The sequence below is a fragment of the Anguilla rostrata genome, chromosome 1 (assembly GCF_018555375.3).
Source record: "Anguilla rostrata isolate EN2019 chromosome 1, ASM1855537v3, whole genome shotgun sequence".
Classification (NCBI taxonomy): Eukaryota; Metazoa; Chordata; class Actinopteri; order Anguilliformes; family Anguillidae; genus Anguilla; species Anguilla rostrata.
The window spans coordinates 31,821,267-31,831,205 of NC_057933.1; positions in this window are offsets into that span (position 1 = coordinate 31,821,267).

Consider the following 9,939-nt stretch of genomic DNA (forward strand, 5'->3'; position numbering starts at 1 on the left):
GTGCAGATCTTTGCATGCCTGGCCAGGGACAGCTGTAGCCTGCTGCCCTAGGCAATATTGTGGACCGGGGAGAAGCATGCTGGAGATAGCAATTGCATACCCATTTGGTTATCCCCCTCACCCCTTCTCACTGACCCAGATGGAGGGCACTGTAGGCCTGGCTGACATTGCAGCCTGGATGTCCACCTACAACCTGAAGTTAAAACTGGGGAAGAGAGATCTCCTGTTCCACCCAGCAAACAGCTCCCACCAGATTGAAGTGTCAACCACTGTTGATGGCTCCACAGTGTATCCCTCCTATTCAGCTTAGAACCTCAGCATGACCCTGGATGGCCAGCTGAGCTTCTTGGGATACAGTACATCTCAACAATCACCTCCATCCTGTCCTTCAGGTTCACAATTCAAACATCAGAAGAATCCACCACTTCCTTACCTGAGAGGCCATCAGGCCACTGAAACTGGCCCAGAATGCTGCTGGTCTTTTACCTCCCTAAATTTGCACATTCCACACCACTTTCGAACACCCTTCATTGACATCATTGGGCTGCCTACATTTAATTGAAATCATTTGCACTAGCATACCAAGCTCTAGATGGTTCTATGCCTTCCTATCCTCTGACAATTACTCTATACACACCAACTAGACCGCTCAAACTGCCAAATTACTGACGTGTAAGTTGTAAGTGATGCTTTTCACACCAAAGAAACAGGGTCACTAAAAGAGGATCAGTCAACTAAACAATTTTGAAGAATGACAGGTTTAGGTTTGTGATTGACTTTTGGTATTAACTTCTCTCTCCTTGCTGTGAACTTTTACAAATGAGGGAATTCAGTAACATTTCCTACCTTTGGACTCAAACCACTTTGTTACAAACCATGCTTATCAGAATTTTACCACCCAAGATGCCTAGGCGTATGTGGATTGAGGGTGTAACATTAAGGTAAATATGACTAGGTGATGAGTATAAATTGTAAGGGACCAAGCCAGTGAATGGGGAAGATTAGTAATAAAACATGTGCAAGAGTAGAATGAACTTAGTGCGAAGTGAAAGGTGCATACATGTGACAATAGTTAAATGTTATATACACAAGCGGGTGACAAATTAAAGGAAGAACCAGCATAAAGTGTCTTAGTAAGGTATTGGACCACCGCGAGCTGCCAGAACAGCTTCAGTGCACCTTGGCATAGATTCTACAAGTCTCTGGAACTCTACTGGAGGGATGGTACATCATTCTTCCAAAGGATATTCCCTCATATGGAGCATCGCGTTAGTTCTGGTAGGCCACGAGAGTCAAGCCACTCCGTCATAATCAGCTGATGCTCAGCTGAGTGATGTTCACCTATCACAGTACATTCACTTAACAGGGCGGTCTACTTAAACAGCCTCCCTCAATTGGCTGCTCCTCCTGCATCCAAGCTTGCTGCACGTTGCTTTGTAAATTCCCTCCACCACCCCGGCTCCATCCCTATGTGTTAAGAATTTGTATTGCTCCACCCCTATGTGTTAAAAAAAATTTTTTGCGTTGCTGCTGGATCTGTTCTGTGTTTACCCCTCTAGGGGGGTTTGGCTGCTGGTCTCCTGGTCTTATCCACGCAGGCTGCGTGGTTGGTGGGAGAGCTCCCAGAACAGAGCCATACCGCCAAACATAACTGTATTGCCTTTATTGTTAAATAAGATCTTACTTTGATGACAGTGGTCCTGACAGAATTGATGTTTTGATGATGGTGGTGGAGAGCGCTATCTAACACATCGGTCCAAAATCTCACATAGGTGTTCAATTGGGCTGAGATCTGCGAAGGTGACAGTGAAGGCCGTAGCATATATTCACATCATTTTCATACTCATCAAACCATTCAATGACCCCTCGTGCCCTGTGGATGGGGGCTTTGTCATTCTGGAAGAGACCACTCCCATCAGGATAGAAATGTTTCCTTATGGGATAAAGGTGATCACTCAGAACAACTTTGTATTGATTTGCAGTGAATCTTCCTTCTAAGAGGACAGGTGGACCAAAACCATGCCAGGAAAATGCCCCCTACAGCATAACAGAGCCACTGGACCCCCTCACTGCCAGGGTCAAGTGTTCAGGCCTGTACCATTCTCTTGGTGTACGCCGCACATGCACTAGCCCACTTGTCGAAATATGGTGGAGGATGACTCATCTGACCATATGACTTTTTTCCACATCTCTGTAGACCAGTGCCTATGCTCTTTGCACCACTTAATGCTCAAATGTGCATTCATCTTTGTAATGAGGGGTGTATGCACTGCAACGCTACTATAATATCCCTCTCTACATCGTTGTTGGTAGACTGTTCTTCCTGACACAGTCTGATCACGTCCAGCATTGACATTCTCAGTCACTCATCACGGTCATCAAATGTGCGACAACGGTTGTCGCGTGCAGGTGGGCTAGCATGGAAACTTGTGTGGCAGTTGCCAGAATGCAACCGTTGTTCTGGTTTCAATATAGCAACTTGTTAGCAACATACTTTTTTAAAACACATAACTGCTTATAAATTCACAGCTGAGATATTAATGGTTGTAATATTCCAAAAGAACAGAGATGAAATGTAGAAAACCAGACCTGGATGCAGGACTCATATGCCCACTTCCAACCATTTTTTCCAATTTGCCAAAAAACTGATTGCCAACTAAAAGAAAGCCGCATATTGGTAATTTGTATTTGTCCTAATACTGTAGCTTGTTCTTCTGCCTAGTTGGCTTTGCAGAGGTTAGGTCAGAATAGTGTTCACTGTATGAACTAAACTGTGTTCTTGGCTAGAAATTGCTGTACAAAATAAGTATTGTATCTTATTGAACCTGTGTTTCGTAGTTGTCAATGACCATGAAATGAACTTTTTTTGTACATCGCTTTGGAGAAAAGCGTCTGCCAAATAAATGTAATGCATATTTTATGTAGACACACACATTCACACCTCCAATGGCCACCCACCAGGTCCTATCTCCAGGCTATGCGTTTTGAATCTTCTCATTGCTGAGAATGGCCAAATGGTGAATTACAAGTATTGGATTGTGTGGTATAATCATGTGGTATGTGTATGGTGCCTCATCAGAAGTATATTCCTGCCTAGTTTCAGAAGTAGCTTTTGTGAAACTATACATTTTATATCCTTTTTTCAAAAATGGTAGAAGACGAATAAAAGAAAATAATGGTGGAAGCTTAGGCCGCTATGCCCGTACAGCTCATACAGAATGCTGCTTCACTTATGTATAATTAGCCAAAATTCATACAAGTCACAGCTCTCTTATTCTCCATCCACTGATTACTGGATGTGGCCTGAATACCAATCTCGGATCCCAGAACACTGTGCAGCAAGAAGAACCACACTCTCTTGACTCCCACCGATTATAAAACCTTACACTCCTGCCAGAACACACATCTTACTGTCCACTCCATAAAGAGTCATATCTCTGCTCTACTCTGACCCACCCATTTTCTACTTAAAGCATTACATGCCCAGTCTCTTTCTTGCACCTTCTAATGGCACTTCACCATATGTTGTAACATTATGTGTGTACTGACTGCTATTTTTGGTTGTGGCACTGATGGCTTTGCATGATCTCTGCTCTTTGCCTATATGTATTAAAAAATGTGTGCTAATTGCATTTGCCTGCTAATTGCCAAAATGTAAATGTAAATGACCAATAATAACAGGATTCTAGCAGCTTTGCTGTGTATGCCCTCTAACAAAAACCAGAACAAATATAATAGGGCACTTATGCAACTCTGGCTTGGCCTTGTAATGAATGGTGTGAGCCATGTTGCTGTCAAAATCCACATGAAAATAAAATTGTATATCAAAACGGTTTTCTGGTATTTTAACTTGATCTGCATATAGAACTTTCCAACAATTTGGTTGGCTTCTATTTGAAGATTATCCAGAATACTCTATTAGGAATCACAAATGGTGTTTTTGTCGATACACCACATAACTATTACACTACATATGGCATTACATGCACTATATTTATACAGATTCACATATTTGATATGAGCTCACACACACACTTTTTCTCTGCACTCTAATTTTATTTTTATCACATACATGTACAATGGGTAAAAGAGACCAAATTCCTATTTTTTGCTCATGTGGCACAGATCTGATATGTATTATGAACGTGTAAACAGGAAAACACTACATTGCATCGGATATTTTCAGATCTGTTATGGGTCACAATCATATGTGGAAATAAATCCAATGGGAATCAGATATCTGGCAATGCGACTCATCTAAACGCACAGATCGAACTTTCCCAGTTATTGTGATTCGTATGTAATTCAAAATGAGATATTCTCATACTTTTTTGCATTTGAATGACAAGTAACATATATCACATGCATAGCCACTCTCAACTGGCAACGGTGAATGTTAAAAGAAGCTAAATGGAGGACGAAGTCCAGTGGCGAATACCAAGGCCGAAATACAGGGGATGTTTGTTGCGGACGCTTCGAAAAGCACTATCTTGAATTATTATTTCCGTCTCATTTTGTGAGGCTTAGAAATGTTCTATGTGGAAATATTGAATACCTCAAATAAAAAGAATCAATATTTAAAATGAAGAACTCTGATATGCGATTCTTTTGACTGCTACAGTGAAAATTGATTCAGAAACTCGATCATTGTAATTTCACCACTAGCAAGCCAAGTTATCTAAGCATCTTAGCTCGGTAATAGCTACATAAACTAACGTTAACTTGCCAATCAGAAACTCGCTACCGGTAGCTAATAATCAAGTTGGCTTAATTTACTTTCTCTCATCTGACGTTAGGTAACCTGTTAAGTGATGAAGTGCCTTCCACAGACATATGCATGTGGACTTTCTGGATCCCAGTTTGCCCATTTTATCCACTCTCCAAATGGCCTGAAGCCATAAAGCTCATCTTTCTGGGTTCTTTTTTTTTTTTTTTTGATTGATTAGAAGTTGTTACATTCAATACCTTGCAGGTGGTGCTGATTTAGGGCCTGTTTGCCTGCTTGATGATGATGTGCACGTGTCAACCTGACACCCCAAGTGGATAAAGGTTGAAGACTCTGCAGCTCTGGAGACTCCCTTTAATACTCCATTTGGACACTCCTTGCGTGGCTGGCTTGTGCTTTTCAGAATTTTAAGCTACCGTGTTTTGTTGCATGTTTTATTTTCAGTTTGTTTTGCATTAATCTATTTTTCTGCTGTAGGTTGCAGGTGGTCAGGCAGTTTTTCTTGATGTTGTGGTGATCTTGCCTGTGTATAATGTAAATAATTGTGTTAACTTGTTAGCGGTTAACTTGTCCCGCTCCGCAATCGTGTAAATACTCGTTATGACCGGTGTTATTTTAAATGTGTGTAGCCTGCTAGGGGGCCACCATCTCCCTGGTGCGACCAGGAACGCTCCCCAACACTGCCTGGTCCCCAACAACCACTCAGCTGCAGTCAGTGACGGGGCAGAGGCTCGGCATGCGGGGCAAGAAGGTGGTGAGCGTGGAGGTCGGAAACCGAGAGGTGGTGACGCACGAGTTCTGGCTGGCCGACATCAGCGATGAGTGCATAATCGGCCTGGATCTGCTGGTCCACTGGGGTGCCACGGTGGACATCGCCAACGTCAGACTCTCCATCGGTGCCACCACCCTCACCCTCCACGCCACCCCCAAGAGGAAACGCAGGTCCAGGAGGACCCGTCGCCGAGCAGCCTCAGCCCACCCTCACCAGCCGCCGCCCCAGCTAACCAACACAGAGCATGGCTCGCCTGCCCCACTGTCACAACCTGCCCCCCCCCTCTGTCGAGACGGTAAGTGCTGTCCGCGAGCTGTGGCGACGCAGCTGCAGCAGCCTCGACCCTCACCAATGCCAACAGCTTGAACGCTTGCTGAAGGACAATGCAGACCTCTTCGCTGCCCGCGATGAGGAATGCACGCAGACCGAGCTAGTGCAGCGCGCCATTGACACTGGTGACGCTACACCGGTTCGTCTGCCCCCTCACCGGTTGTCACTCGCAAAGCGGCTGGGGGCAGAGGAGAAGGTTAGAGAGATGGCCGCTGCAGGCGTCATTGAGCCCTCCAACAGCCCGTGGGCGGCCCCTGCTGTCCTAGTGCGGAAGAAGAACGGAGAGTGGCGTTTTTGCATGGACTATCGGCGCCTCAACGCCATAACGCGCAAAGATGCCTACCCTCTCCCCCGCATCGATGAGGCGCTAGACCACATCGCGGGGTCCAGTTGGTTCTGCTCACTGGACCTCCGGAGTGGCTACTGGCAGGTCAAAATGGCCGAGGATGCTAAGGCCCTTTCACCATCGGGCAAGGGTTGTGGCAGTTCCGCATGATGCCGTTCGGACTGTGCAATGCCCCTGCCACGTTCGAGCGGCTGATGGAAAGGGTGTTGTCGGCCGTCCCCCGAAGCTGCTGTGTAGTGTACCTGGACGACCTCCTAGTACATACCAGTAGCTTCGAGCACGCCCTCACTAACCTCCACGACGTGCTCAAGGCGATTCGCCAGGCTGGGCTCCGGCTGAATCCCCGGAAGTGCAAGCTGCTCCGGAGGGAGACGGCCTTCCTGGGGCACGTTGTGAGTGAGCGAGGGGTAGCCACCGACCCAGCTAAAGTGACTGCTGTGCGGGATTGGCCGACCCCAGCAAATGTAGGCGAGCTGTGCAGCTTCCTGGGGTTGGCGAGTTACTATCAGCGGTTTGTGCGGGGTTTCGCCTCCATTGCCAGTCCCCTCCATCGCCTCACCGACAAGTACCAGCCGTTCGTTTGGACCACCGAATGCGCAGAAGCCTTTGCCTGGCTCAGAACGGCTCTCACGGAGGCCCCCGTACTGGCGTATCCCGACGTGCACCGCCCATTCATCGTCGACACCGACGCCAGTGACGTGGGAGCCGTCCTCTCTCAGGAGGACAGCGACGGAGAGAGAGCTGTCGCCTACTACAGCGGTGCCCTGAGCCGGCCAGAGCGAAACTACTGCGTGACCCGCCGAGAACTGCTGGCCGTAGTCAAGGCACTGAGGCACTTCCGACCATATCTCCAAGGTAGCCACTTCCGCCTCTGCACTGATCATGCTTCGCTCACCTGGCTCCTAAATTTCAAGCACCCGGAGGGCCAAGTTGCACGGTGGCTAGAAGAGCTACAAGAGTGCGATTTCCAGATCGAGCACAGGGCGGGGCGGCATCACACCAACGCTGACGCCTTGTCCCGCCGTCCCTGTGCTGAGCTAGATGGTCAGCACTGTCAGCGACAGGAAGATAAGAGCCAGGTGGAGCTAGCGGTGGCTACCGCTAACATCAGCGAGGCGGGGTGGCTGCCAGTGTCGCAGGAGCAGCTGTGGGAAGGCCAGGAGGCCGACAGCACGCTAAGAAAGGTGAGGGGCTGGCTGGAGGCAGAAACACCGCCGCAATGGGCTGAGGTCTCGGCTGAGGGGCCCGAGCTCAAGACCTACTACGGGCAAAGGAGGAACCTTGAGCTGCGGGACGGGCTGCTGTATCGGCGGTGGCAAGCACTCGGGCTTGGAAGCGACTTCCTCCAACTCCTCGTTCCCCGAGCGCTCCGCCCCCAAGTCCTCGGGTTGGTGCATGGCTCGGTGGGGGCGGGCCATTTCGGGAACAGCAAGACCTTGCGACGATTGAGGGGGCGCTTTTACTGGCCTGGGTGCCGCCGGGACGTGGAGCTGCACGTCCACTGCTGTGACTCCTGTACGGCATGCAAGGGGCCTACCAAGCGCTCCCGCGCCCCTCTGCAACGCTACGTGGTGGGGGCCCCGATGGAGCAAGTGGGGGGTGGACGTCCTCGGCCCCTTCCCTGTCACTGAGGCCGGTAACCGCTACGTTCTTGTGGCTATGGACTACTTTACGAAATAGCCCGAGGCGTACGCGGTGCCGGACCAAAGTGCTGCAACAACAGCAGGGAAGCTGGTCGAGGAGATGTTTGCCTGTTTCAGGGTCCCCGCCCAACTCCACAGCGACCAGGGGCGAAATTTTGAATCGCGGGTGCTGGCTGAGGTCTGCAGTCGGCTCGGAGTAGCCAAGACTCGCACAACTCCACTCCACCCCCAGAGCGACGGACTGGTTGAACGTTTCAACAAGACCCTGACTGCACAACTCACCATCCTCGCCAGCCAGCACCAACGAGACTGGGACCGCCATCTGCCCCTGGTCCTGTGGTCTTACAGAACTGCCGTACAGGAGTCCAGCCTCTGCACGCCCGCCGCCCTGATGTTCGGGCGGGAGCTCCGGACGCCTGTGGACGTGGTGTTTGGGGCCCCGCCCGAGCACGGGGAACCAGCCCGTACAGAGGCATGCTACTTCCGCCAGCTGCTGGAACGACTGCGAGTGGCACACGACTTCTCTCGCCAGGCCCAGAACACTGCGGGACTGCGACAGAAGCGCGCCTATGACCAGCACTGCAAGGGGCAGGCCTTCAAGCTAGGTGATAAAGTGTGGGTCCACTGCCCAGTACGCAAGAAGGGCCTGTCCCCTAAGCTGCAGTCGCATTGGCGCGGGCCTGGCGAGATCTTGGAGCGGCTGAGTGAGGTGACGTATCGCATGCGCATGCCAAATCGAGGGCACCTGGTGGTGCTCCACCAAGACCGACTCGCGCCTTACCAACCACTCGTCACCGAAGACGCAGCTGGCGGACAAGAAGGTAGCAGCCCTGTCCCCTCTACACCACCGGCAGCGAAGGAAACGGCACAGCCTACCACGGGCCGACCCACGCGGAAGCGACGGCTACCAAATTATTTAGTTGACTACGAGGTAAATCGCATAGAAATTGTGGGTCGTCGGAGACTAGCGACCCTTTAGATGTGGGCTGTGTGGCGATCTTGCCTGTATATAATGTAAATAATTGTGTTAACTTGTTAGCGGTTAACTTGTCCCGCTCCGCGATCGTGTAAATACTCGTTATGACCGGTGTTATTTTAAATGTGTGTAGCCTGCTAGGAATCGCTTACGTAGCGCTAGCAGCCCCTCGGGTTTATGATTTGTACCGTCATGTTTCTGTCATTAGCCACCTAGCCACTACTGCTGTATTGTATTCCTTGCCTGTCTCCCCTGTTTTCCCTGTTTTGTGTATGTCTCACGCTGCTGTATTCCCGCTGTATGCAAATTTATCCAACCTTTGTGTGGTGTGACGTTAAGGCTGCGTGATTGGTTTGTCTACTGTGCCTTGGTAGCCAATCACGGCGAACCTGGGGTTTTGACAAAAGCAGGTTTCACCCAGCTATTTTGGTCAGTCTACGAATTGCTGTTGAAGAGATTTCACAAATAAAGCGAAGCTCCCCGGGAGCGATTCGAAAGCAGCCAAGCCAGTCTCCGTCTCTGCTTCCTTGCGAAACCGCCACAATATGATAGATATGCCAGAGTAGAAAGAGTATTTGCCAGAAGACTCACTCCTTTCGCTTTGTCTTGGTAAGGAGGTATAGCACTGTGTTTTTTTAAAGTAAGGAGTAGCTTAGCCCTGGCCTGTTTGCAACCAGAACCACCCTGTTAACCAACACATGGTAATTTGTTCTGCATTTTTGTCTTATGTTTGTAATAAATTTTATCTTTTTGTTATCGTATTTAGATGTTGACTCCTATTTCTTGTTGATGGCATTCATTTCACTGTCCATTGTGTCCCAGGTTATTACAACTTGGGCTGACTTTTGGGACGTAACAAAGTACAAAAAACAACACAACTCTTTGGCTTAACGTCTCCCATAGGTTTCACTTGGCGCTGACCGCATTTGTTTTCCCCATTTGTTTGATGTTTGACTGCTCTAATCTATACACTCTAGATAGAAGTATGCAGCTCAGAACACAGCCAGTTATTTTTATAAATCAAGCGTAAGCGTAAGTTTAAATCCAAGAACATTTTTATAGATGAGCCGCCAGGTGAGGTAAAGTTGTGTAATCAACTGCTATAATTGATCAATTAAACAATGAGTAACAATGAAAACTAGTTAA